Below are 27823 nucleotides of genomic sequence, written 5' to 3' on the forward strand. Positions count from 1 at the left end.
CTATTTGTCCTGGCTATGAGAGTTGGGAAGGAAGCACTGAACAATTGATGCTTTTGAATTGTCATGTTAGAAAAGACTCTTGGAAAGTCCCCTGGATTGCAAAGAGATCAAATTAGTCAATTCTAAAGGAAAATCAACCTAGACTCTTCTTTGGAAGGACTGATGCTGAAGCTAAAGCTCAGATACTTTGGCTATCTAATGAGAAGAGAGAGCTCATTGGAAAAGACTCTGAAAAATTGAAGGCAAACGAAGAAGGGGATGGCCAAGGATGAAATGGATAGATAGTGTCATTGATGCAATGGGCACCAATGAAAGACTATTTAGGCAGACTCTGGCTGGACAGGGGATCCTGTTGTGATCTAGGGAGTTGCGAAGAGTCAGACACAACTTAACAACTGAGCAATATTTATCCCACATATTAAATTTCTAAATAAGAACTTGAAATTACATTCCATATAAACAAACCTATTCTTTGCATTTCTTTCCCTCTATAGTGAATGATATTCATTCTGACTGAATTGACTTTGATGTGAGCATGTTTACAGTTGGAGTCTAACATTAATTGCCCATTTAGATCCAACTATTTCCAGGTGCTGCCAGAAAAAATGTGTGTCTTCTGTTCTCCATGAATAAGGGCACAGCTAATTCCTTTTGCTTTGCAGAAACAAGTGATTACCAAGTGAACTAATTATCTATGGAGATGCCTACTTCTCTCTGCCATTTGGTGACAGACCATTCTCACCAGTAGTGCGATCTAGAAGTGCAAATAAATAAATAAATAAATAAATAAATAAATATTCTGATCCTCAGAAATTATAATTGTGGAGAGTGGTAAGGATCTGCATAATGGCCCTTTCCACTTCATTTGGCAGTCTGGGTGACACATTGTAGCAAGTAGAGGTGGAGGAAAAGTTCAATCTAAATGAAAAGAGCCAACACAACCTATTGCCCTTACCCTAATTACATGATAATTCTGCCTGGGAAAGTAATTTTACACTCTTAAGATTATGTTTTTAACACTGGCTTCCCTAAATTCATATGGTTGTCATTTCTTTGGTTTATCACTACATACATTGGGTGTGACAGTCTCCCAATATTTATTGGAAGGTCTGAAGTGGAAGGCTGATTGCACTGAACATGATGGAATTTCAATGAGATGTTCTGCCAATATGATTGAGAAATGTCTCTGTATTAGCTTTCTAAATCGTGAATATGAACACTTAAATGGAGAGGGAGAAGACTCACCCTTTAATATTGTCTCTCTATCACAAATCTAGAAGAATTGGTGGGTTTTTTCCTCCCCTCCTTCCGAAATATTCCATTCAACAGTAAGTCAGATATCCAAATCTTATTTGGAACACGTAAATTAACCCTCCATTTTTAGTATCTTTTCCATGGTCTAAATAGTTAAATTGTCTTTGATGTAGGATCTAGAGTCCCTCCCCCCCCCCATGCTTCCTGACCAAAGTGAAAGACATAAAGGATGTGTGAGTAATTCATCCAGAAAATAGGGAAACATTTACCTATTGCCTATGTCCATTGCAGCAATTTAGCGAAAGTGTGAGGGTTTCTTTATGACTAAGAAAGAGAAACAACTTGATCTTCTCCCATTGTGTTTGAAAAGCTGTATTTAGTGCTGCCTTACAATGCCAACCCCTGATGCAGGGAACAATAAAAAACCCATGGAAGAGAGGTGAAGATATTGATTCTGTGTGCAAAATGTGCATTTGATAGCTTTGTTGGACAGCACAAAGAGAAAGGAAGAAGGAGTTGTATGCATCAATCGAGAACAGGCTCGTGAGTGGAGTCCATAGCAGGGGTGTCAAACCTTCATATATTTATTTCCCCCCTGTGGCAGTCAGTCAAAGCAAAACACAAGCTTCTTCTTTTTTTAAAAAATGGCTAGGTTGAGGGTTATCTTTTCTCAGAAATGCTGTTTTGTACAGCCTAAAACAATAGCCCCCAATGTCTCTTTGGTTATTCTGGGTATGTCTTTCCAACAATTATTCACTTTTGTATTTAATACCACATTCATTCATTTCTCCATTCATGAATTATTTGCTATTTGTTTTATCACATGCACCTATTAAATATCTCATTCCCACTTCATTTAATTTCCTTTTGTATTTTCCTGGGTGTACCCATTTTTTTTTAATTTCAAAAGCACACTGTAGCTAATAATATCTATCAACACACTAATATCAACACGCTAATAATATCACCATCATTCCATAGGCTTTAATCAACATCCTTGGCTTAATCTTTGCTCATTGTTGAACCATTTGATAAAAATTAAATTTATTTTCATATATATGTGTGTGTTTGTGTGTGTGTGTGTGTGTGTGTGTATGTGTGTGTATGTGTATGTATATGTATATGTATATATATATTTATGTATATATATATGTATATATATGTATTTGTGTTACAACCCCTGGTATGCGCAAATATGGGAGGAAGCTCACTCCTCCCTCTTTCTGTCCTTCGGCTCATACATACATATGTATGTATATGTGTATGTGTATGTGTATGTGTATGTGTATGTGTATGTGTATGTGTATGTATGTATGTATGTATGTATGCATGCATGTATGTATGTATAGAAAATATATGTTTCTTTGCAAATTTATTTTTAGGTTGCTGGTGGATCAGAAGTGGTTTGAGTTGATGGAGTTGATGTGTGATCAGGTTTGGAGTGGGGATGCCCTAGGTGTTTTTACCTTCTAACATGTATATTAAGACTGTTTAATCATTTGATGTTTCTAAATTAATAATTAGGTTTCTTCATTTCCATTCTCTCTACAGAAGGCTTTTTGTTTAGACATCTTTATCTACTTCCAAAGGATTTTTTTTTTACATTTTAGGATCCAATCTGGGCTGGACACTGGGACTAGAGTTTTTGTCTTAAAAGCTTTCAGACTTAAGCTGCAGGCCATCTTCAGGAAAGTCCCAAAGGATGAGAAGCAAAACATCTTCAAAGAAAAACTAGAAAGTCCAGTTGCCTCTTGAAAAAGCACCTTTGGTACAACCATGACAGAGAATCTCCATAGACCTCTTTAGGGAACTTCTCTCTAGCAACAGAAGGCTAGAAAGGAGGCTATAGAGAAGTTTCCTGAAGATGAACTACAGCAGGAGGGTCTAAACTTGGGAACTTTAAGACTTGTGGATTTCAACTCCCAGAATTCCCCAGCCAGCATGGCTGGAAATTGAAATCCACAAGTCTTAAAGTTCCCAGGTTTGGACATGCCTGGACTACAGCATGAGTTGGAAAGCTTGGAAGACAAAACATCTGGACCCAGTGACCAACCCAGATTGGATCGTGCAATGTTATCCTAGGACGCGTATAATCATCTTTTTCTTTCAAGATTATTTACATTTTGTTTGCCTCTTTTCATAATGATAGTTCCTTGCTTTCTCTGATTATATTCTTTGCAAAAAAAAATTCTCCACTATACATTACGGGATATCTTTTCCTTATCCTAACTTTTGCAGCAATTGTTTTCTTGTATGCATTTTTCCCTCACAGCTTCTTTCACATAGTAATTCCACAGTTTTTATACTTCCCAGGAGTGTAACTCCACAGTTCTGTGGCTTTTTTCACTCTGTCCCCACATCCTCTTTCTCCGCATCCAGATTCTGTTCATTCTATTGTTGTTAATAATCCTTTCCTTTCTTGCAGTCATTATACTTTTATTCATGTTTCTTTGTTTTTTTTTATGCCCCTTTCCCCCCATGATTCAGTTTTGAACAAAGCAAATAATGTTCTTCCTCATATTCAGAAACTCTCATATCCTGCATTAAATGTTGCAGTCATTCATCATAAGCAATCAAGTCCTATATGTTTTTAAGTTGTTTCTTTTGCTGTATATTATATAGCAAATAATAGTACATATAAACAGACTTAGGCGTAAACAACTCATTTGGAATTTTAAAAGCATGCTATGGGCACTCTCATAATATGAGTGCCATTTTATGGATGGTAGTTTGCAAAACTTTGTATATCATCTCCCCCCCCCCTTCAGTTTACTTGTCAGTTACTCTCTCTAACTTTCAGAGTGCCTTCTACATGTTCACTTGAACTCTACCTTGTTTCTAGGTAGATTCAAACACTTCCAAACAAAATATTGGACAGCCAAAGCATATTAGGACACTGACTCTTTGTATTTTGAATATATATCTGGGTTGTATGTGAAGCCGAGACATATTTAGAAATAAACTGATATTCTGGTTATCACAGATTCTTTTAAAAATTAATACAATTACACAAATCAGGAGGGGTATGGAACTTGGCAGGTGCCAAGGAAAGTGCTAGCATCACATTAGTCTTGGAAGAATTGAAGCTCTTCTAAATTGAAAGGATTAGCCGGTGACATCACCATTGACCCAGGGGATGCCCAGTTGGGGACTCCTTTCATGTCTCCGCAGGAGCTGGGGTGAAGGATGGGAGCTCATCCTACCCCAAGGCAGCATTTCGGCTTGCTGCTTGTCAAGCTAGTCTCCTAATTATGTAAGCCACTGTCTAATTAAACAGTATCCTGAAAAGTCCTCCTTCTAAGTTAAATTTCAGAGTTTTCTCTCCATTTTTCTATGAACCCTTTATCCAACTCTCAGACCAATGCACCACCTTCTTTATCAAGCCTTATTAGACAACACATTTTAACAGCAGTATCTTAAAGATAGAGTGGCTCTTTGGCTTTGAAACGGAGATGAACACTGCCCCCTAGAGTCAGGAATGACTAGCACATATGTGCGATAGGGATGCTGAGCTTGTCGATCAGATGGTCAGCAGTTTGGCAGTTCGAATCCCTTGTGCCACATAACGGAGTGAGCTCCCGTTACTTGTCCCAGCTTCTGTCAACATAGCAGTTCAAAAGCATGTAAAAATGCAAGTAGGAAAATAGGGACCATCTTTGGTGGGAAGGTAACAGCGTTCCATGCGCCTTCAGTGTTTAGTCATGCCGGCCACATGACCACAGAGACGTCTTCGGACAGTGCTGGCTCTTCGGCTTTGAAACGGAGATGAGCACCGCCCCCCTCGGAAATGACTAGCACATATGTGTGAGGGGAGCCTTTACCTTTATCTTAAAGATATTTGAATCATTTGAATATCTTTATCCAGTTTTGGTAATTATATCTGATCTGGCAAACTATCTGTAATGATTTTCAGTCATGATCGCACATAGGGACCCAATCAGGGGGTTAGGAAAATACCCTGGTGGTCTGAGAGGGAAACCTGGAAGCTATTTGGACTACATGTTATCAGAAAAATATATGTTATAAGTTAGATTATAGGTCATGTTTGACAGTGTTTCTGCAAGCCACTGTGCTTCTTAAGGAAAATGCTTATGGTACTAAATTCAGGGCGTTGGATTTGGAAGAAAGAAAACCCACTTCGCTTTGTGGCTTATTTTGGTCTTTCTAGCAAAGTTACTACAATTTAATTTTGCATTTTGGCGATTTGGTTCTGATTACCCAGTTAGCTAATGACAGTTATGTAGAGTATAAATACACATTGCTATAGCCTGTGTATATATACACTGGATAACAGCAAGCATAGAAAATACATATAATATTGACTACTACTTGTCATTTGCATTGAAGGATAAGACACAATATTACTATGCTCTCAGCTGTATAATTTGACAGGAAGCTAAACCAGACAGAATTTGACCAGTGCCCCAAACTTCAACTAATTGAATGGTCTTATTTTACTCTTTTTTAAAAAAATCACAGAATTGATCACAAACAAAAGGAAGAAAAGGGCACAGACACTTTGGGTGCAGGACATGTTAAAAATATTATGTTGCTTCAGTGCTCCAGGTAACTGACAAGAACATTCACTATTACTTGACGACATGCTGGATCTCCCCTGCAAGGCAGAAAATGATAAACCCCATCTGGTAACAATGTACCCAACTGAACAATTTTACCAATGGATTTAGCTTCCGTAAAAAGAAGTGCTGCAGGGAGAAAACAAAGAAGAGATTCAGTGTTGCAATCTCTTTTCCAAACTAAAAAAGGCCAGGCTGAAGGAATAGGAATAGTGTTGTATGGATACAAGTTTGATACATATGGATATAAGTTTGGTTTAGGCTTTAGCATTTGCTATTAATATAATAGGCCAAGAGAATATAACCTTTTAAGGCTTTTATAGAATTGCTATGTATTGTCTATCTATGTATATATGCTGCTTAGTTTTAATATTTGGTGTGTAATAGAGCTATCTATTAGCCATATTTAGGTTTCGTTTTTTTATTAGTGTTTAGTTTCGTTTCTAGGATAAGTTTCCTTTTCTTCTAAAGCTTTAAGTTTCTGTTACGTATGTAACGAGTCATGCTTTTTTGTGATTCCTATATGTTACTCCTTTATACGTGTATTTCCCCCCGCCCTAATGAAACTGCTTAATAAAAGGAATTTGCTTTGATCTGTTCGGGGGACACAACATCACCCCGGGCATTTCTTTGCTTTCTTACTCCGAGAATCTTTTGTGTGGTGTCTTTTATTGGCTAATCCACCCTTGCGAGGGGCCCTCTAAATTCGCTCCTGTGGGAGCCATCGACAAGGAAAGTCTGAACCTCGGGCAACAAGTGTGTTGCAAGGCTCGTTGCAACATCTGGGGGCTCGTCCCGGGATTCGGCTTTCTGCGTTTACAAAGGTATGACTTTTGTCTAGAAGTGTACCTCCCTCACGCCTGTTACTTTTCGCCTGGAAGAGGTTACGTGCACAACTAAGTGATGGGCACTTCGAGTTCCAAAGCTTTGTCAGGACATAAGGGCGAGCTTTTCACTCTAGTGAGGACGGCTAATTATTTGCAAAAAGTTAATGGTACCACTGTTTACCCCCTTTCTAAAAAATCTATTGCTTCGTTTCTGTCTTATGTTTATGAGAAATGCCCTGCTTATCCAGAGGAAGGGACCCTTAAGAAGGCTACCTGGATACGTTTGGGGAAATTTCTTCATGAAGCTCCCCGAGCGCCATCAGATATTTTAGTGACCTGGAGGGCTATTATGGCAACACTTCAAACTCTTTATCCTAACTCTCCTTCGGAAGATACTTCCGCTCCTTTAACTCCGGGTGAACCTCCAAAGACGGTCTCACCTCCTCCCTACGAGGCTCCTGAAGTCTCGGTGGCTTCCTCCGCCCCCCCTGCGGAGGCTACTGTTTCTTTTTCTACTGCTCCCGTCTGCTCCTCCATGGATATGGATGCGGCTGCGGGAACCTTTTCTGTTTTAGTTGCCTCTTCCTCTCTTTCTTTAAAAACGGAACCCTCGGCTTCGGCTTATCCTATGACTCTTAATCCAGCCGGGGGACAGCCGATGCATGAAAACATCAATGTGCGTGTGTTAAAGAACTTAAAAGAAGCTGTTACTTCTTATGGCATCCATTCTCCCTATGTGATGGGGTTACTCGATTCTCTTATGGATACTAACATTGTTATGTTGTTTTATGATTGGAAGTCTTTGTTTTCAATGTTGTTAACCCCTGCTCAGTTTGTCATCTGGGTTTCTGAATATAATAAATTGGCAGATGCTGAAATTATGCGAGGCTTGCCTCAAGGTGTTTTGGCTGATCACATTAAAGGCACAGGTCTTTTTACCACTTTGGCTCAACAACAAAATTGCCCGCGCCGAGCCTTCGCGATCATTCGCCTGTGTGCAATGGGTGCCTTGAAACAGGTAGATGACGCGGATGGTCGCGCATTACAAAATTTTTTAAAAGTAATTCAGGAACCTTCTGAGCCTTATGCTACCTTTATAAGTCGACTCCAAACAGCTTTGGAACGACAGATTCAAAATCAGGCTGCTCGTGAAGAACTTTTAATTAAATTGGCTTTTGAAAATGCTAATGAAGATTGTAAAAGGGTAATTCAACCCTTGAGTGGAAAACCAGGTGTTACTCTTGCTGAATTTTTGCAAGCCTGTCGTGTGGTTGGAACAACTTCTCATAAAATGTTGTCTTTGGCTGCTGCAATTACTTCCACTATGTCTCCGCCTGCTCCAACTTCTCAGGTTTTTCCTGTTGTTCGTAATGGCAATTGTTTTAATTGTGGCAAGCCTGGTCATTTTAAAAGTCAGTGTCGCTTGCCAGGCGGGGGTGGGGCGCCTCGTGGAAAATCAAAAGGTTTTCCCCCTAACCCAAATGATAAGCCTAAAACCCTTTGTCCAAAATGTAGAAATGGCTATCATTGGTCAGCGCATTGTCGCAATACACCTATTAACAACAATGGGTCGGGAAACTAGAGGGGGGGCAATCAGCTAGCCCCGCTTCAAAGGCTGACTTGCAAGCTTTGGCCACTAACTCCTCCCTTGTTTTCCCTGTTTGTCTTTCTGAAGATTTTGTTTATGATGATCCTGGTTCTGTTTTTATAATGCCACTAAAAGTGTCTCTTTTATCCCCGCTTCCACCCGATGTATCTGTTTTGTTGTTTCCTAATTCTTCCCTTATTTTGGAAGGGGTAGTGGCCGCTCCTTTTCTATATAATTCGGACTCTCTCAAAAATATTTCTTTGGCTGCGATTGGAGATCGTTGCTTTTCCTTAAAAGCTGAAACTGTTGTTGCCACCCTTATCCTTTTGCCTCCGCCTGATCACCCCTCTCTTTTTGCTCTCCAACAGCCTGTGCAAAATGCCAAGCCAATAATTTCCATCCTTCTCAACGGCCGCTCCTTTTCGGGGCTTATTGATACGGGCGCTGATGTTTCAGTCATTCGCACATCTGAATGGCCCTTTTCTTGGCCTCTTATTGATGCATCTACTGTGCAAGGCGTGGGAGGTGCCCAGGCTGCTAAGGTTAGCACCTCTTGGTTGACTGCATCTACTCCTCATTCTTCTGTTATTGCTTATCTCCGTCCCTTTATTTTACCTTTGCATACTAATTTGTGGGGAAGAGATTTGTTATCTCAACTTCATGCTATTTTGACCATTCCTTGAAACTTTTATAGTATGTCTTTGTCCCCTCTTTCCCTCACTTTGAAATCTTCTATCCCCGTGTGGATTGATCAGTGGCCCATGTCCCAAGAAAAAGTTATGATTTTGCAAGAACTGGTGGCTCAACAACTGCAGGAGGGACATCTTGAGCATTCTACTAGCCCTTATAACACTCCTGTCTTTGTAATCAAAAAGAAAAGTGGGAAATATCGCCTCCTACAGGATTTGAGAAAAATCAACCTTATAATTCAGCCTATGGGACCTTTACAATGTGGCCTTCCAAATCCAAATTTAATCCCTCATAATTATGATCTGGTTGTAATAGATTTAAAAGATTGTTTTTTTTCTATTCCTCTTGCTCCTGCTGATAGAATCCTTTTTGCTTTTACCATTCCTCAATTTAATAATTCTAGGCCAACCACTAGATATCAGTGGAAGGCCCTCCCTCAGGGAATGATTAATTCACCCACAATGTGTCAATATTTTGTTGATAAGGCCTTGCAACCTTATCGAGATGCTAATCCCACATTTTTAATCTACCATTATATGGATGATATTTTAATAGCAGCTGATGGTCCAAAAGGCACTGTTTTTCAAACTCTTTCCTTTTTGTATACCGTTCTCACCCAATCAGGTCTTCATGTTGCCCCTGATAAAGTACAAACCCAGTATCCTATGCAATATTTGGGTCATAAGCTCATGGCATCTGCTGCCATGCCTGTTCTCCCTACATTATATCTCCCAGAAAAAAACACACTTGTTCAACTTCAGCAGTATTTGGGAACCCTTAATTGGGCCAGACCCTATTTGTCCCTTCCTACCCATGTTTTATCCCCTCTTTTTTCTGCCTTAGTAGGTCTTAAGCATCCATCAGATATTGTTGTTTTAACACAAGATCAAAAGGCTGCTTTGTCAATGGTTAATGCTGTGCTCACCCAGCAATGGGTCGACAGGGCTCTATCCAACAAACCACTTTTTTTTGCTATTTTATCAACCCCTTCCTTATTAACAGCCATTATTTTTCAGCTAACAGATGAAAAGAAATTGCATATTTTGGAATGGATACATCTGGCACACACTCCTAAGGCTTCAATTACCACCAAAGCCTCACAAATGGCTCTTCTTTTAGAAAAGGGAAGAAGGCGCACAAAAGCCTTGATGGGTCTTGAGTTTAGTACTCTGTATGTACCTTTTAAGCTAACTCAATGGGAATCCTTATACCAAACCTCAGATGCATTACAGAATGCCCTAGAGGATTGGAATGGAATTCTTTCATGTCACCTCCCTCCAGACCCTCGATTACAAATATTAAAAACAGTTCCTATTCTTTTTTCAACTCCTGTGAGTTCTTTTCCTCTAAAGGATGCACTCACTGTATTCACTGATGGTTCTAAATCTGTGGGTGCCTGTGTATGGCAAGACAATGGACGTGAAATGTGGCAGACTCGTACTACGACAGCGCAGCCATCTGCCCAACAAGCAGAATTATCTGCTTTTAATCTTGCTCTTGCCTTGTTTCCTAACCAGCCCCTCAACATTATTACAGATAGTTTATATGTTTCACATTTGGTGTCTTGTATTTATGACGCCTATATTTCTCCCTCCACCCCTGCCCCTTTAATGAAGTTGTTTTTACAGCTCCAGGAATCGTTACATCTCCGTATTCATCCATTATTTGTAGCACACATAAGAAGTCATCAACTTCTCCCTGGATGCTTATCTGAGGGAAATCATATGGCAGATGAGGCATGTAAAACCACCCCGTCTTCCTGCTTGTATGCCTTAACAGCAGGAGAAAGCCATGATTATTTCCATCAAAATAAAAAAGCACTTGTCAAGCAGTTTGGTATTACACATCAAGAAGCTGCTGCTATAATCCAACAATGCCCAACATGTAGTCTGCAGGCATCGGCTATCCCACAAGGGGTTAACCCTAGGGGTACTAGTGCCTGTGAGACGTGGCAAATGGATGTGACTCAATATCCATCCTTTGCCCCTTGGAAGTATATTCACGTTTCCGTGGATACTTATTCGGGCTTTATTATGGCTACCTTGCAAAGGGGGGAAGCCGCAAAGCAAGTTATAAATCATAGTATTCGGACTTTCGTAACGTTGGGATGTCCTACAACCTTAAAAACTGATAATGGTCCAGCATATACAAGCTCTGCCTTTGCACAATTTTGCCATCGCTGGTCAATTGTCCATAAATTTGGCATTCCGTTCAATAGCCAGGGACAGGCTATTGTGGAAAGGGCAAATTTGACCCTCAAACAAGCCCTGGACAGACATTTGGGGTCCAAAGGCGTAAGCCCCCCGTCACTCCCGGCGTTACAAAATGTATTAAATGTTTGTTTGTATTCTTTGAATTTTCTTAATTTAACCGGATCCCCAGCCTCTACTGCCGCTTCTAGACATTTTTCCACCCCTCCCCTCCCCTCTTCTCGTCCTCTTGTTTATTATAGGCACCTTCCTGATCCAGCTTGGAGAGGTCCTGTTCAATTGATCACTTGGGGAAAAGGCTACGCAGCCGTACAATTACAAGATCGAGTTCTGTGGGTTCCAGCTCGCTGCGTTCGTCCTTGCCATCTCGACCAATTAAAAAAGCAACATGATTTTTTTGTTGATCCTGTCTTTGATCTCTCTTGTCTTTTCTGTCCCTAACCTTTTTTCCTCTGCGTCTTCTATTTTTCCTGCTTCACGTGGTTTATTTCCTAAATGTACACTTCTTGAACGTTTGAATGCCTATATTAGAGTTCCACATTGTCGAGTACAAACTCCTTTCGGGGGTCGTGCGGAGCTTATTTGTAGACAACGCCATCCCTTGCTGCATCCAGCTCAGTGGACATGGCTGAGGAATGGATATCCGATCCATCCCTCTAACAACACTTATATAATATCTTCTCCTTGTTCTACTTCTTTACTAATTCTTAATGTTTCCTCTGAGGACTATGGCACTTATGTGTGCTCCCTGTTTTTTCCTAAGCAAAAAAGATCTTTTGTTATGAAAGTTTCTTTGTTTTCTGTTATTCATTTCTCCCCTGGCGTATTTCGCTCCCTGTCCTTTTCCCATGTTTTTGTTCCTGTAGCTCCCCGTTTGCGGCGCTCCTTGTCCGATGTACAACAGAATCAGCACCGTCCCGTAAACTATACCTGGACTATTTTGGACTTTCAAGGAAATATCCTTCATTCCATTTCGAATCGAACTCTGTGGCCTTGGTTTCCTGTGCTTTCTTTTGACTTTGCTGAAATGCTGGTTGGCGCTCATGGCTTTAAATATAAGACTAAATGTGACCCTTCCCCCTGAGGTGTTTGGGCCACCGGCCTTGGCCTGTATATTTGCCCTGGATATCTCACGGATCTTTCCCACCAGGATAAATGTGGAACCTACTCAGACTATTATTGTAAGTCCTGGCAATGTGTGTCGACTGGAAAGATTTGGTGGACGGCTCCCTATACCTCGGACTATATTAAAGCAATATTAGGCCCTGATAATAATTTGCCTTGGAACTCCTGTGATAATTGGGCCTGTTGTGGTGTTCGCCTTAACCCCATGACTGTCACCTTTACATCGTATGGCAGAAATCTTCCAATCACTGAATGGCTTACAGGGAAGCAGTGGGGGGGAAGGTCAAAAGATAACTCTGACTATTGGTATCGGGGTCACCCAGGTAATGTTTTTACAATTCGCCTTACCAGGACTATAGAAACGTCTCCACCAGTAGGCCCGAACACGCAACTTAGTTCGCCTTTTTTACAGCCCTTGACTAAAAAGGATAACCCATTGGTGACCCTGGTCTCCTCCGCTCGAGATGCCCTTGCGGCAGCTGGTACCTTTCCTCGCAATGATACTAAGTGTTGGTTGTGCATGTCTTCCCAACCTCCTTTTTATGAAGCCGTGGGTTCTGCCCTACCCTTTACCAATAGCACCTCAGATATCACTTGTCGTTGGTCCAATTCCTCAATAACCATATCCTCCATTGAAGGTCAAGGTTGCTGCCTTGGATATGTACCCTCTAACTTTTCTCATTTTTGTATTAATGCTTCTACAGATTTATATCATCAATGTACGGTTTATTTGCCAAAATCTTGAATGTCCTCTTTTGTCCAGTCACTTGATATTCACGGGGGTTGGGTAACTTTGTTTTCTTTTCACTCTAATGTTGATCTTTCATCTTATTTTAAAGGATATTTTTTTATTCCCTCCAATGGTTCTATTTGGGCCTGCTCCACTGGTGCTACTGCATGTGTCAGTGGAGATATTTTACATTCACAAAAAGCCTTTTGTATTCAAATTTATCTCCTCCCAACAATAACTGTTTTTTCTGATAATGACTTTCTTTCTCGAATGGAAACACCTCAATATTTTTCACGAACAAAACGTGAGATAGTCACTACTATGACTCTGGCCTTGCTCCTGGGCCTAGGAGCCACTGGAGCGGCAACAGGCGTCGCAGGAATGGTTGTGGCTGACCAACGAGTCCAAAAGCTCAGTGTTGAGATTGATGCCGATCTCAAACGCATTGAACAATCTATGGTTGCTCTCCAGGATTCTCTTACTTCACTGTCTGAAGTTGTTTTACAGAATAGAAGAGGATTGGATTTGTTATTTTTAAAACAGGGCGGTTTATGTGTAGCTTTAAAAGAAGAATGCTGTTTTTATACTGATAGTTCAGGCATTGTGCTTGATTCTATGGCAGAATTAAATATCCGATTGAAAGATAGAGAGAGAGAACGCTTCCAATCTCACACATGGTATCAGGGAATGTTTGACCTTTCCCCCTGGTTGACTACTCTCCTTTCGGCCCTGGCCGGTCCTTTGATTTTATTGCTCCTTGCATGTATAATTGGCCCATGCGTTATGGGGAGACTTTTGGCATTTTTGAAACAGCGACTGAACAATATTGGAGATGATGTCCTTTTGCTGAAGCACACTGTTGAAAACGAATGTAAAAAACCTCTTTTAGAATTTGCCTCTGAGGCTGATGAGGACTCCGAATCAGAAAACATTCCTTTAAAAAGGTGTATTGGCTCCCTAAGGGCTCTCCCGGAGGGGGGATCCACTGGGGATGTCATAGCTTTAGAGGAATTTTAACCATCTTAAAAAATAAAAACAGAGGACATATGGATACAAGTTTGATACATATGGATATAAGTTTGGTTTAGGCTTTAGCATTTGCTATTAATATAATAGGCCAAGAGAATATAACCTTTTAAGGCTTTTATAGAATTGCTATGTATTGTCTATCTATGTATATATGCTGCTTAGTTTTAATATTTGGTGTGTAATAGAGCTATCTATTAGCCATATTTAGGTTTCGTTTTTTTATTAGTGTTTAGTTTCGTTTCTAGGATAAGTTTCCTTTTCTTCTAAAGCTTTAAGTTTCTGTTACGTATGTAACGAGTCATGCTTTTTTGTGATTCCTATATGTTACTCCTTTATACGTGTATTTCCCCCCGCCCTAATGAAACTGCTTAATAAAAGGAATTTGCTTTGATCTGTTCGGGGGACACAACATCACCCCGGGCATTTCTTTGCTTTCTTACTCCGAGAATCTTTTGTGTGGTGTCTTTTATTGGCTAATCCACCCTTGCGAGGGGCCCTCTAAATTCGCTCCTGTGGGAGCCATCGACAAGGAAAGTCTGAACCTCGGGCAACAAGTGTGTTGCAAGGCTCGTTGCAACAGTGTTGCAATTTAAAAAAATGTAAATGAGATGCTTTCAAGTTCGGAATAATAAGTAGTTTGTCTAATTAAACAGTATCCTGAAAAGTTCTCCGTCTAAGTTAAATTTAAGAGTTTTCTCTTCATTTTTCTCTGAACCCTTTATGCAAATCGCACCACCTTCTTTATCAAGCCTTATTAGACAACACCATTTTAACAGCAGTATCCTAAAGATAGGGTGGCTCAGTGGCTAAGATGCTGAGCTTGTTGATCAGAAGGTTGATCAGTTTGGCGGTTCGAATCCCTAGCATCGTGTAACAGAGTGAGCTCCCGTTACTTGTCCTAGCTTCTGCAACCTAACAGTTTGAAAGCAAGTAAAAATGCAAGTAGAAAAATAGGGACCACCTTTGGTGGGAAGGTAACAGCATTCCATGTGCCTTCGGCATTTAGTCATGCTGGTCACATGATCACAGAGACATCTTCGGACAGTGCTGGCTCTTCGGCTTTGAAATGGAGATGAGCACCGCCCTCCTCAGGAATGACTAGCACATATGTGCGAGGGGAACCTTTACTTTTACCTTTATCTTAAAGATATTTGAATCATTTGAATTATCCAGTTTTGGTAATTGTATCTGATCTGGTGAATTAGTCTGTAATGATTTTTAGTCATGATTGCACATAGGGATCCAATCAGGGAGTTGGGGAAAATACCCTGGTGGTCTGAGAGGGGAACCTGGAAGCTATTTGGACTACATGTTATCAGAAAAATATATGCTATAAGTTAGATTATAGGTCATGTTTGACAGTGTTTCTGCAAGCATTGTAAAATCTTGGGAGGTTTGTTCACATCAGTGGAAGCATTGAGGAACAGCACGAGCCTCATTGTGAATTAATTGCTACCTCCAGCTCTTCTCTAGAGAAGAGTTGGCAAGATGACCCAATAGGGTGTGACAGTAGAAGCAGGATATAATGATCAGTTGCTGTCAGATGAATAATTCTCCCCATTACCTTAAGATGTGTAGAATGGCACTAATGAAGAAGCTCTATTCTAATCTTAAAACAAGAAGAAAAGTCTATATATCAGCCTTGTCACCTATGCAGCAACTTTGAGCTGAATTAATTGCTTTCTTTTCTCTTCAGCTTTCTGTTTCTTCCGGATTGCTTGTTGAAAATTAAACAGGACCTTTGTGTGGTTTCTGCTGAAGAAACAAAAAGCAAGCTAGGAATGTACTGTGTTTGTATGTTAATGCAATTTCTTATTCCTCTCCCCCATTGATTTAAGTTAATTCAATGCTTTTAACTAATAATATTACTATTAATTATTCACCCTTTTTAACATTTAAAAACAACAACTCTACAGTAACTGTTTGAGAGGCTTGGAATAGAGAGTCCAAAAATTTGGGACGACTCCTTGGTATTGCCTAATTTGTCTCATCAGATTTTTATCCCTTCCAAAGACTGCCTATAACCTGTGGCAGTGCCTGGTGAACTTGGTTGATCTTGGCAAATTGCCAAGCAAGAGTGATCAGGTGATTACCAAGTGATACACATACATTTCCAATAGATCATTGGAAAACACTCAGATGTTGTGAAGTTGACAAAACATTCTAGAAAAAAAGGCAATAGCAAACTATATCATGTTGTCAAGATAATGTCATGATTTGTCCATGCAATCATCAGAAGTCAAGATTAAATATGTCTTTACATTGAAGCTATAAGGCAAAAGTATTTAACTTTTCTATTGCAGACACAGTGAGATAAAGGCATTTTAACACAAGGAAAAGAGCACTTCAATCATAGGGAGTAGGTTGAACCTGTAAAGAGTCAAAATGAAGGTAACTGCTATATCTGGTTTATTTTACCAAGGAATAATATGAAAGCTATTTAATAAGAAATGAACAATTAAATTGAAATCATGGCAAATTCAGAATATAAATTGGGAGCCTGTGATTCTTTGGGGTGCACTCTCTCATTGCACCATTTTCATGATGGCTTCTTCCAATATCTGTCATCTGTAGCCCTCACTTATCTGAGACTATAAATTGTTGTTGAGGAATATCTGGAGATCCACAGATTTTCCATTTATGCTTTATAGACCAGATCAGCTAGGAATCTAGATTCTAACTTTGTTTCACTGAATCAGAAGAGCAGAAGAGACATGACATATATAACTTCTCATATAAAGTTTAGTACAATCTGCTAGAAGGTTGCAATGGTGCAGCGATTAAGATGCACAGACTGCTAACTGGAAAGTTAACAGCCCGGGTTCAAGACCCAAGGGACACACAATGGTTACCTGTCCCAGATCCTGTCCACTAGCAGTTCTGAAGCATGCAGATATGGGTAGATAAATAGGTATCACTTTGGTGGGAAAATATCAGCATTCCATGCATCTTAGCATATAGTCATGCTGGCCATATGACCACAGAAATGTCTTCAGACAACGCTGGTTCTCTCAACTAAGAAACAGGGATGAGCTCTGCTCCCCACAGTCAGACATGACTGGACAGGAGAAACCTTTACTTTTATAATCTTCTGACTTCACTACATAATAAAGCTATCTGTGCAATGTGCTAATATTCACTTCTTATAAACAGTGTGGTTTTCTCCCTTTCTTCCCTTCCTCTATTTTTAGAAGTAGTGAAGCTTTGCTAAGAACCCTAACCAATGAACAGAACCAGGGGAATGAAATTTAAAACCCATTTACCTCCTAAAGGTTTCCCCCTCCCCACTAACCTTGACAATTAATTAGCACTAAAATAGTGTTGTGTGTATTTCACTGAAACCAACAGGAGAGAAAAATAAGTAAATGGATGTTAGGATTGCTGCTGAAGTTCATTGATAGAGACCTGTAATCTCTGTGGCCCATGAAATTACTTAAATAGCATGAAATAATTAAGCACAGGGGAAAACATGAGTACCATTCCTCATTATTCACCATCTAAATGCTTTAAAATGAGACAAATCAATCGTAGGTACTGACAAGATGTGCTTAAGATAAAGGTGTTCACATAATGAAAATGAGGATTCAATAGAGACATGGACTCTCTCTGAAGAGAAAGTATTATGCAGTTAGAGCATGGACTTCTAAGGTCAGATTACATGTCATTTCAGATTTTAAGTAACTGATTTTTTTCACACCTATTGTTTTTTCTGATTGGTTGGTTCCTTGGTTGCTTTTGCAATCTTATTTTCCTGGCCTATGCAGGAAACATTTATACTAACAGTATCAGTGGTATAACTGGTAAGTTAAGAATAATAGCAAAAACAACACTGAAGAGAGCCTGTTATGAGTGCTATAATACAATTATATAATAGTAATAAAATCACAACAAAAGTAGAAGAGCCACCCTTCAATTATTTTGTTTTATTTTATTTTTTACAATGTCAAGGAGACATTTTGTTGGCTCCATAAGAAACTTTTGGGGGAGAAATTACCCTACAGATAATGCCACCATTGAGGAAAAAAAACCCCAATCCTTCTTTCTGGGATAATCCCATTGTTTTTGGGATTCCATGGAAAAGAGCCTCAGAAGTGTTTTGGATAAGATTGTAGGGTTTTGTACAATAAATATAAGACAAAATGCTCCTTCTCAGTGGTGGGATTCAAAATTTCTTACTACCAGTTCTCTGGGTGTGGCATAGTTTGGTGGACGTGGCAGGGGAAGGATACTGTAAAATCTCCATTCCCACCCCACTCCAGGGGAAGGTTACTGCAAAATCCTCATTTCCTCCAGATCAGCTAGGACTTGGGAGGCAGAGAATAGATGGGGGCGGAGCCAGTCAGAGGTGGTATTTACCACTTCTCTGAAGTACTCAAAATTCCTGCTATCGATTCTCCAGAACTGGTCAGAACCTGCTGAATAACCACTTCTGCTCCTTCTACAATAAATTGTGGAAAGTAGATCAGATTAGAACCTTAGCTTGAGGAAGTATGCTGTCTGTTCTGCTGTTCTGCTCTGGTAAAGTTGGGTCTCACCTGCTAGTATTTTCTGTGCCAGAAGTCTAGGAGAGGATACTGGACAGAAAAAAGGATGTGGGAAGATTCTAATCAGGACAAGATAGGGGTCAACTTTGGGTTTCTTTGACTCTCCTTTTTCAGCGGTCTTCTGAATTTCAAATAGTGATGAAGACATGGCTGGAACCCTGAAGGGGTAAATTGGATTTTTTAAAATTCCAATGTAGACTGGTCAGTTTGTCACTATACCAGCTCCCCATCTCCCCCAAAAATCATTAGTAAGAAAAAGAAACAACATATTCAGTAGATGGTGCCAAAGGCAAGGGGAAAAAGAGAACAAAGCGAACAAACACTTTTATATGTATTTGCAGAGCATTCTCAAGACTGGTCTGAAATGGATACAGATTGGGGATTGGTCCCTTCTAGGCTTATGTGTAATATCTACTGTAAATATTAAGCTTTTGGGAGAAGGGAGGCAAGCTTTCTTCACTAGAGGTTTACCACCTGGAGGGAAGCAATGACACAATGGCTACCCCTGGGGTAAGTTCATTTTACTTATCAATTACATTTTTAAAAATACAAATTTACTGGTATGTAGGACTGACCTTGGGAGACAGGAAAAACAACTGTAAACCAGTGAACACTAGGCAAAAATGCCTAAATCAGATTTGTTTCAGAAGGTCCTGTCCCTAGTTTTCTGGAGAGTAAAGTAAAGGAGAGCAGAGATACTTTCAGAGTTACAAGATTATGTTACCATAAAGACAGAGTTAGCACTCATAGTAGTGGTTCTTGATCAACTACCCCAAAGGGTTTCCAGAAAATTAGTACCTGCCTCAATTCCCATGCAATTAGGGAACTCATTGCAAGTTTTTTAAAAATAATAATAATATGTAATTCCTTTGGAAGAGTTGTAGGACCAGGTTAAGGACAGGTTATCATGGAGGAAATCTATCAACGTGATTGCTCTGAGTTGATAACAAGTAATTGGTATGCAATCATCATACATGGTTCACTTAGCTTCTGTGACTTACTATATTCTTCCCCACGAACGGGTAAATGGCAATATGAAAAATCCTCCTGAATGCAGGAGACACTCAGAACTCATCTTTCTTTTCTATTCCTTTTCATTATGAAAACCTTGACAGAAAAGATGCAATTCACCTCTTACTACAATGCTTTCTTTGTGCAAAAGTGAAATGCAGGTGAGGTAGTATACAGAGAATGAATTTCAGGGGGGTTTACTTAAAGCAGCCTGTTGTGATCGAGCACCTAAAATGATAATGAGACTGACAAAGATCTTTTCAGACCTACTGTGATAGTTCTAAAAGGTTTTATTTTGATGTTCTGAATGGTTTCTATTTTGAGTTATTTTCAAAGCATCGCAAAACAGCGCTTCTTCTCAAGGACATTGGTCTATTGAAAGAATGGGCTTCAGTTAATAAGCTGTATTGTGCATTTGTGATTTTTCAGTCTACGCTCAGCCCAAGTTTGATTATCTTTTTTGCCTTTGCTCCATGTACCTGAATGCCTCTGTTTCTTCACATCCTTGACCTTTATGGGTGACTGATTTCTTTTGCTCCATTTTTGTCCACCTTCTGACACCATGAAGCTCAACACAATTAAGGAAAAGAAAATACCACAGATGTATGTATGTATGTATGTATGCATTTAGAGGAGATAATATGCCATAGTTATTTTTATGAGGTTAATTGTGTTTGCATGGACTATGCAGTAAAAAAAAAAACTTCAGAAAAATAATGGATGGAAAAATCATCAAGGACTCCTCGCTTGAATTACAAATATTCTTCTTTATTGGTAGTATAGGTAATCCTCGATTTACAACCCCAATTGAGCTGAACATTTCTGTTGTTAAGTGAGACATTTGTTAAGTGAGTTTTGCCCAATTTCATACTTCTTGCCATAGTTTTTAAGTGAATCGCTGCAGCTGTTAACCTGGTTGTTAAGTGAATTTGGCTTCCCCGTCAACTTTGCAGGTCAGAAGGTCGCAAAAGGGGATCCCTTTACCCCAGGACACTGCAACCATCATAAATTTGAACTACTTGCCAAGCATCTGAATTTTGATCACATGACCATGGGGAAGTTGTAATGGTCATAAGTTTGAAAAATAGCTAGAAATCACATTTTTCAGTGTGGTTGTAACTTTGAACAGTCACTTAATGAATTGTTGTAAGTCGAGGACCACCTGTGTTATCCCCTCCATTTTCTGTCACATTTGCACTATTTCAAGCACATTAGCTTGTATTAGCCCCATCCCAAAAAATCCCACCTTCATGCATTAGGTATTGTCCACTGCATGCAAGCACCCCATCCATTCCTCTCACTTTTTTTCAGGCAATTTTCTTTCACCAATGTATTTTTATAGACATTTTGTTTATTGAGGAAATACTTGGTATTCGGATTGTTTTGCTCCCTTTCCCTTGGTTGCTGCCTTAACAGTCCATCTTTTTCTATTCCATCTTTCTGTACATCATTTCAAAGTGCATTGGCAGCTGAGACACCAATGGAAGGATCTGAGAGTGGTTTTTTTTAAAGGTATAGTTTGAATCCCTTAAGTTTATGAATCTTTTGTAAACTGGTATAGCTTCAACTTTGCCTCTCCTTATGTATGCTGCAGCTACAATAACTCAAAAAAATATTCTTCCAAAACCACTACTGATCCACGTAAGGAGCTATGTGATTCAAGGGAGATTTGCAGCATAGTCTTTCTTTTAATAAATCTCAGTTGAAGTATGTAGCTTTTCTGGTTACAAGAACCAGAATTTTCTGCACGTGTCATTAAAAGTAAACACTTGGCCTTCCTCTTGACTAAATCTGTACAGAATTGGGTTGTTGAATTTGTGCAATCCATAATGCTGGGAAATTATTTTCTAGTTTTCTTATGTTAAAATAAACAGGTCTCATTTCTAACATGGCTGGGATTATTGATATTGTTAGTTGTAGTGGGAGAGAAATGTTTATCAGCAGTAATTACACTTTTTTTAAGTTTGGGCCTTTGCATTTTATTAAAGGCTCTCATGAGTTATTAGTATAATTGGAAAACAATTACTGACCTTTGATCATAGAGTTTACAATTTATTATTAATTTTCTGTTAACAATCTTTAAAAATGTTGATGGATCAAAGGCACAATAAATATGGAAATTATTGAGTGGAGTATGGATCCATCATTTGTGTCTCAATAGTAACTTTTTATGCTTAAATATATTATTATCCTTTTGGGCATAGGGAAAAAGAGTACAAACAAAGGAAATTGGAAATAGTGAATATAAAAAAGAATGTGGCAAAGAGAATGAAATACTGGATAAAATGAAATGAAACAGAAATATTTTGCATATTTGTGAGCCTAAGAGAAAGTTATAAAAATCTGAATGAAATATTCTGATCTTGTAATAAGCAATTGTTATCGTTTGTCGAATATCTGTTATCTGCTCAGCTTAGAAAAGCTGTTTTTTTTAGAAAACATTTATTTGTCTGTACTACATCAACTAAGGAATGAATTTAAAAACACGAATGATTTGACTGTTTATACAAAGAGATTGCAAAAATAAATGACAGAGATGAGATAAAATGTGAGTCAGACCATTGTTAGGTTGTCTGAAAAGTAGGAAAGAAGGACATGAAAGGAAGGAAAAATGGATACAAAGGAAAGAAATAAGATGACACTTAGTTGTCACTTTTTCTCTGTACACATTGGCACATATTAAAAATAAAATTCTGATCCCTGTTCTCAAAAGAACACACACATACACACACTCCCTTAACATAAGTCCAGGTTTACAGTGATCTAGTGGATAAGAATAGACTTTAAACTGATTAGACAGACATTGTAATTTCTTAGCTTTCTTAATTTTTACATGGTTCATGATTTATATTATTGATTATTGTCAGTGATACTTTTAGATTAATTTGATTTTCATAATCACCTATATCCTTTAAAAGACACGAGTCATTTAATCACATAAGACCAAACTAACATCATCCTGACATTTCTCATCTAACATACCAATTTTATTGAATTCCATACTTTTTTATTCATTATGTTTTTAATTTTTATTTCTGTCTCCTTTTTCTTTTCTTGTTTGTCCTTTTCTCCCCTTCTGTATAAAATGTTCAATAAAAAAAGAATAAAAATGATTTTGAGGGAACTGAAATGAAGGAATGCTGAAAATAGTATTTTCAAGATCTGTGTGGCAATGATGGTGATATCTCAAAGAATGAAATTGAAATGAGTGTTATAAAGTTCATATCTAAAGAAAAAAAATATGGCGGCTTTCATAAAAATGCCATGACAATGAAAAATAATAAAACTTCAGATACAGATGGAGTAACCAGAGAAAAGATCTATATTGTTTATGGAGTAGCTGTGCAATTTGTTTAACGGATTTGTCAAAATTCTGATTGAGAGGTTATGAGAGGGGACAATGAAAAATATTGAAAATGCAAAGTGGCTTTTATGCAGACATGAGTTTTCCTTTTTTCAACAGGTCATTGGGAAATGTATGAATATGAGAAATTGTTTATTGAAAATCTGTTATTTGTGGGAAAGGATGTGGGAGAAACCACAGTTGTGAAATAAAGCAATCCTTTAGAATTTCATATGAATGTGATAAGAATAATATGATAAACTGAAACGTACATGAGAATAAATTTAATGATTAGCAAATAGCTCAATACTTAGGAAAGAGCAAAACGAGATGTATGCTATCCTCTTGACTAATTAATAACTTTATGGAAAGGCATGTAGAAATGCTTCTGATAATATTATATATGTAACAATTTGGAACATGAATGTATGTGTACTTTTGCATGTAGATGATGCCTTGTTTTGATTCAAAACCAGCAAAATATAGTTAGATTGGACAAAACAATGAGTCACATGGGACAGAAAATTAATCTGAAACCAAAGAAGTTTTGTTTAATGTACGAAAATGCTATTGCATCTTATAGATAAAAAGGCAATATCAGAGCACCTAAATGAATGTGCTAGAACATTTACTAAAGTTGGGAAATAGTTGGAGAAATTGTAAGATGTGTAAAGGTTGTTAGGAAGGTGGTATCGGTAGATACTATATGGTGTATATGAGAAACGAACGTTTGTCAAAAAATGCAAGATGTTTTTTCCCTTATTCTGTTACATGAAAATAAGAGTTAGGAATATCAAGTCAAACACAGAGTGAATGGTTATATTGATGGTTATAGTGAATGGATATAAACATATATCAGAAATATGCGTGGTAAAATAAACAAAACAAAATTATAGGATCAAGAATGAATGGTGCAGAATAATATAAATAAATAATATAAAAAGTAACTTGGAAGTACAAAATAATTAAAGAGGATTTAATCACATGGAAAAATGTATGAGGTTCATACTGAAAAGCAAATTTATGAAAATATATTGAATGGGTTGAGGAAAAATCAAAAATCAAGAAAGTCATGACCGAATGGACTTGATGAGAATCTCAAAAAGACAAGAAAAGAGCAGTATCAGAGGTGATCAAAATAGGTAAGATGGTGGTTGTGGCATTGTGATATAAGCTCCATACCTTTATATTGGAGCATTAACCCATTTATAAAAGGGAGGGGCTTGTATTGAAATGCCATAACCACAATCTTGTCTATTTTGTTTCTCAATGAGTTGGCAAAAGTAAAGATATATTTTGCAAGAATAGAAAGGTTAAAGAGGTATAATTAATATGGTTGGTGTAAACTAGACTTAGATTTTCTTTCCCCTTACTTACGGCCTTTAACTTCTATTGTTTGCTTCTTATTACTTAGTAATTTTGTGCAGTTCACATAGCATGGTTTACCCAGGAGGAATTAAAGTAATGGATATTCCTACACAAATAAATAGGTTTCTTTACATAACATACAAATGAGGGCAAATCAGTTGGCATGTAGATGGTGTAGGGGATGACTCAGCTGAGACTGAAGGAAGGATCAAATGTTAAATCAAATGTCATGAAACACCTCACCACCACAAGATATATAGGTCCAGCCCACCTTGAATTCCATTGACTCTTATCCACCTCCAATTTGCTTGGACTGTTAGTAGTTCAGATTCTTGTAGAGAGCTTAATTTGCAATAAATCTTTATACCCAGTTGAATTGCCTGGAACTTCTGATTTCCCTGGTGCTTCACAGATGGCTTAGGAAAAGGCCTCAGACAAATTAATGAGGTTCTTGGCTATCAGTAACTAAAATTATCACCTCATGGATCATTGGCAACTTCTCTGAGACACCATCAGCATAACACTTAAATACAAAATACAATCAACATGGCTGTCCTCTATGGCTGTGAGATTTTTGAGTGCCACTGTGTTCGACACAACACTCAAGTAGGTAATCCTTGACCTTTTCTAGCAGGTTTCTTCCTATAGCTTGAGGAATATACACAGTAGGAAAACATTACTTGCAACTGCTTTACACATTTGAAATGCTAAATTAAAACATTTCTGCTTATTCTATGATATTGCTAATTTCTATTTATTTGGGCATTTTCTTACATTTATGATGTGATTTCATTTGCTTTTTGATGTTTCTCTTTCACTGTATACCACCCTGAATTTAAATTGATATTAAATAAAAATAAAGTGACACCCTACATTGAAAACTTTCAAGGTCCTACCGGATGGAGAAGATATAAGATCTAATGAGCCATTTGCTTGAGTCTTTAGAAGGCACTGCTAATTAATCTTCAAAATGCAATTTGGTGGATGGAGGCATTGGACCAACTTTGAAAGGGTCACCGTTATTTACAGATGCATCTCCTTTGTCTTCCTCTGAAGAGGTTATTTTTTTTTAGTTAAGATATAAAAATAATATCCATGAACTAGGAGGAAGGCTTCAAAACCAGATTTATCGCATGTATAAAAGTATAGAAAGATGTTTTTTTAATAGAATGCAGATTTGAATCTTAGTACGGTATATTCAAGGCCACGTGGAAAACAATTCAGCACAGTGTTGCTATAAATAATATAGTCTGTCCTGCAATCCAATATTGTTTTATAGATGATATTTAAAGCATTTATTCTATTATTCTCTATCTGTTTCACTGTATTTATTTTTGTATTCCAAAAGCAGCATTTCTATAACCTTTTGGTATCATTTTTAATTCTAGGAAAATATGGCAATTTGTTTTCACAACATATTTTTTTTTGGTAAGGAATGTGTAGAAGCTGGATAAATGATCTTCCTTCTAACTGGGTTTCATGAACTTACACAAGGTGAAAGGGTAGGGACTCTGCAAATCACAAATGGAAGATTTTATTAAAGGGCTGAGGAAGCTTCAGAGAAAGAATATCTTTGAAATCTCATTGGATGACAGAATTTAAGAGAAAGGAGCTACAGTACCCCATTCTAACAGACCTAGTGGGGCAGGAAGTTATTCTGGGGTACATAAAGCTTCTCAAATAACCTGACCCTGTTCAATCATTTAAAAATTACAACCAAATTGTTGTGGTTTATAAGGAACAAGATATCCCATGATCCATCATTGTTTCACAGATATTTCTTTACCTAAGCAAGAAAGAGAATGAACTTCGGTGATCAAAAAACAAGTGGCTGTGGGAGCAATTTCTGACCTTCTTTTGATTTCCCCATTGGGTTTCTTTGTAGGAAGCTGACAGGGAATATAAGAAATCCTCCCTTCCTTCCTTCCTTCCTCTCTTCCTTCCTTCCTTCCTTCCTTCCTTCCTTCCTTCCTTCCTTCCTTCCTTCCTTCCTTCCTTCCCTTCCTCCCTCCTTTCCCTTTTTATACAGGGCCTATCATAGTTACTTTTCTCCCTGTATTATATCCACTTACATTACTGCCCCATAAATCTAAATCTAAATGCTGAAATGAGATCTGGGAATAATTTAATAGGAGATTAATTTTACTATATTGAATGAAAAGCACTGATTCTTTTTTATATATTCATATGAATGATGAATCATATTCACAAGTATTAAAACTTTTAAAAGATGAAGATTAAAAACTAGTGCAAACTAATATAAAGTTAGGAAGAAAAAATCAAAATCAAAAGCCTTCTGAATTATTTTCCTGATTATATGTTTGTTCTCACTCATCCCCTCATGTCATCTACCAGAACATGTGGAGAGAGAGAGGGGATGGAGAGGGAGAGGGAGAGGGAGAGGGAGAGGAAGAGGGAGGGAGGGAGGGAGAGAGAGAGAGAGAGATGGGGGAGAGATGAGGGAGAGATGGGGGAGAGAGATGGGGTGGGGAGGAGATGCATCCTAGATGCAGGTGAAGGACTTGCAGAAGCTGGGGTAGAGTTAAAAGATGGATCAGCCAAAAATCCCTACATAGCCACAAGCAGACTAGGTGAATTCCTGTCTTGATGGACCATTTTCTATCTTGAAGCAGCTGCTAACCAGGTAGTTGGGAAAACTCTTAGGCTGTTTAGCAATAAATCTATTTAATTGGACCATTACATGTGTACCTACTCTTTTGTCCTGACATTAACTTAATCAGTACCTCTAAATAACATTAGTAATAGTTTGGCTTGTTTGGGTTGAAGAACATAGTGAAAGGATGGGCTATGCCCGTGATGGCAAACTTATGGCACGCATGTCACAGGTGGAACGCAGAGCCCACTCTGCAGGCATGTGAGCCATCACCCCAGCTCTGCTCCACTGCGCATATGTGTGTGCTTTCCATCGGCCAGCTGATTTATGGGTCTCTACCGTTTGTGCGTGGGGGGAGGGGTGCATGTGGAAGGCACGCACACATGCATAGGGGTTTGGGGGTTGCACGTGCATGCTTGGGGGACATGGGGGTGCAGCATGCTCCCGTGGCCCATTTTTGGTCCCAGGAGGCTGCATGGAGGCCTACTAAGCCCAAAATGGGGCACAGGAGGGCATGCTCTATGCGCACATGCACAGAAGGGTGGAGGGAGTGCAGGAGGTCATGTGCGCATGAATGGGGGGAGCACGAGAAGTTTCAAGTGCATGTGCAGGGGGGCAGGGCACGGGGAAGTGTCTCATGCGCATTGCATTATGGGTGCAGGGCAACGTGCATGCTTTCGGCCTGTGACGACAAAAAGGTTAGCCATTACTGGGATATGCACTCACTTATTACTGCTACTATAGCAGACTTTTAAGACAAGGGATCAGGAAAATCATTTACTAGGATAAAAAGAATTTCCAACGTATACAGACTGGTTTTCATCTTTTGAAATAAATAAGATAATATATAGCACTGCTCTTTGAAAAAGTAAATCCTCTGGATAATTAAATACAAGTCTAATCTGACCAAATT

The sequence above is a fragment of the Natrix helvetica genome (genome assembly GCF_964273705.1).
Source record: "Natrix helvetica genome assembly, chromosome: 5".
Taxonomy (NCBI): domain Eukaryota; kingdom Metazoa; phylum Chordata; class Lepidosauria; order Squamata; family Natricidae; genus Natrix; species Natrix helvetica.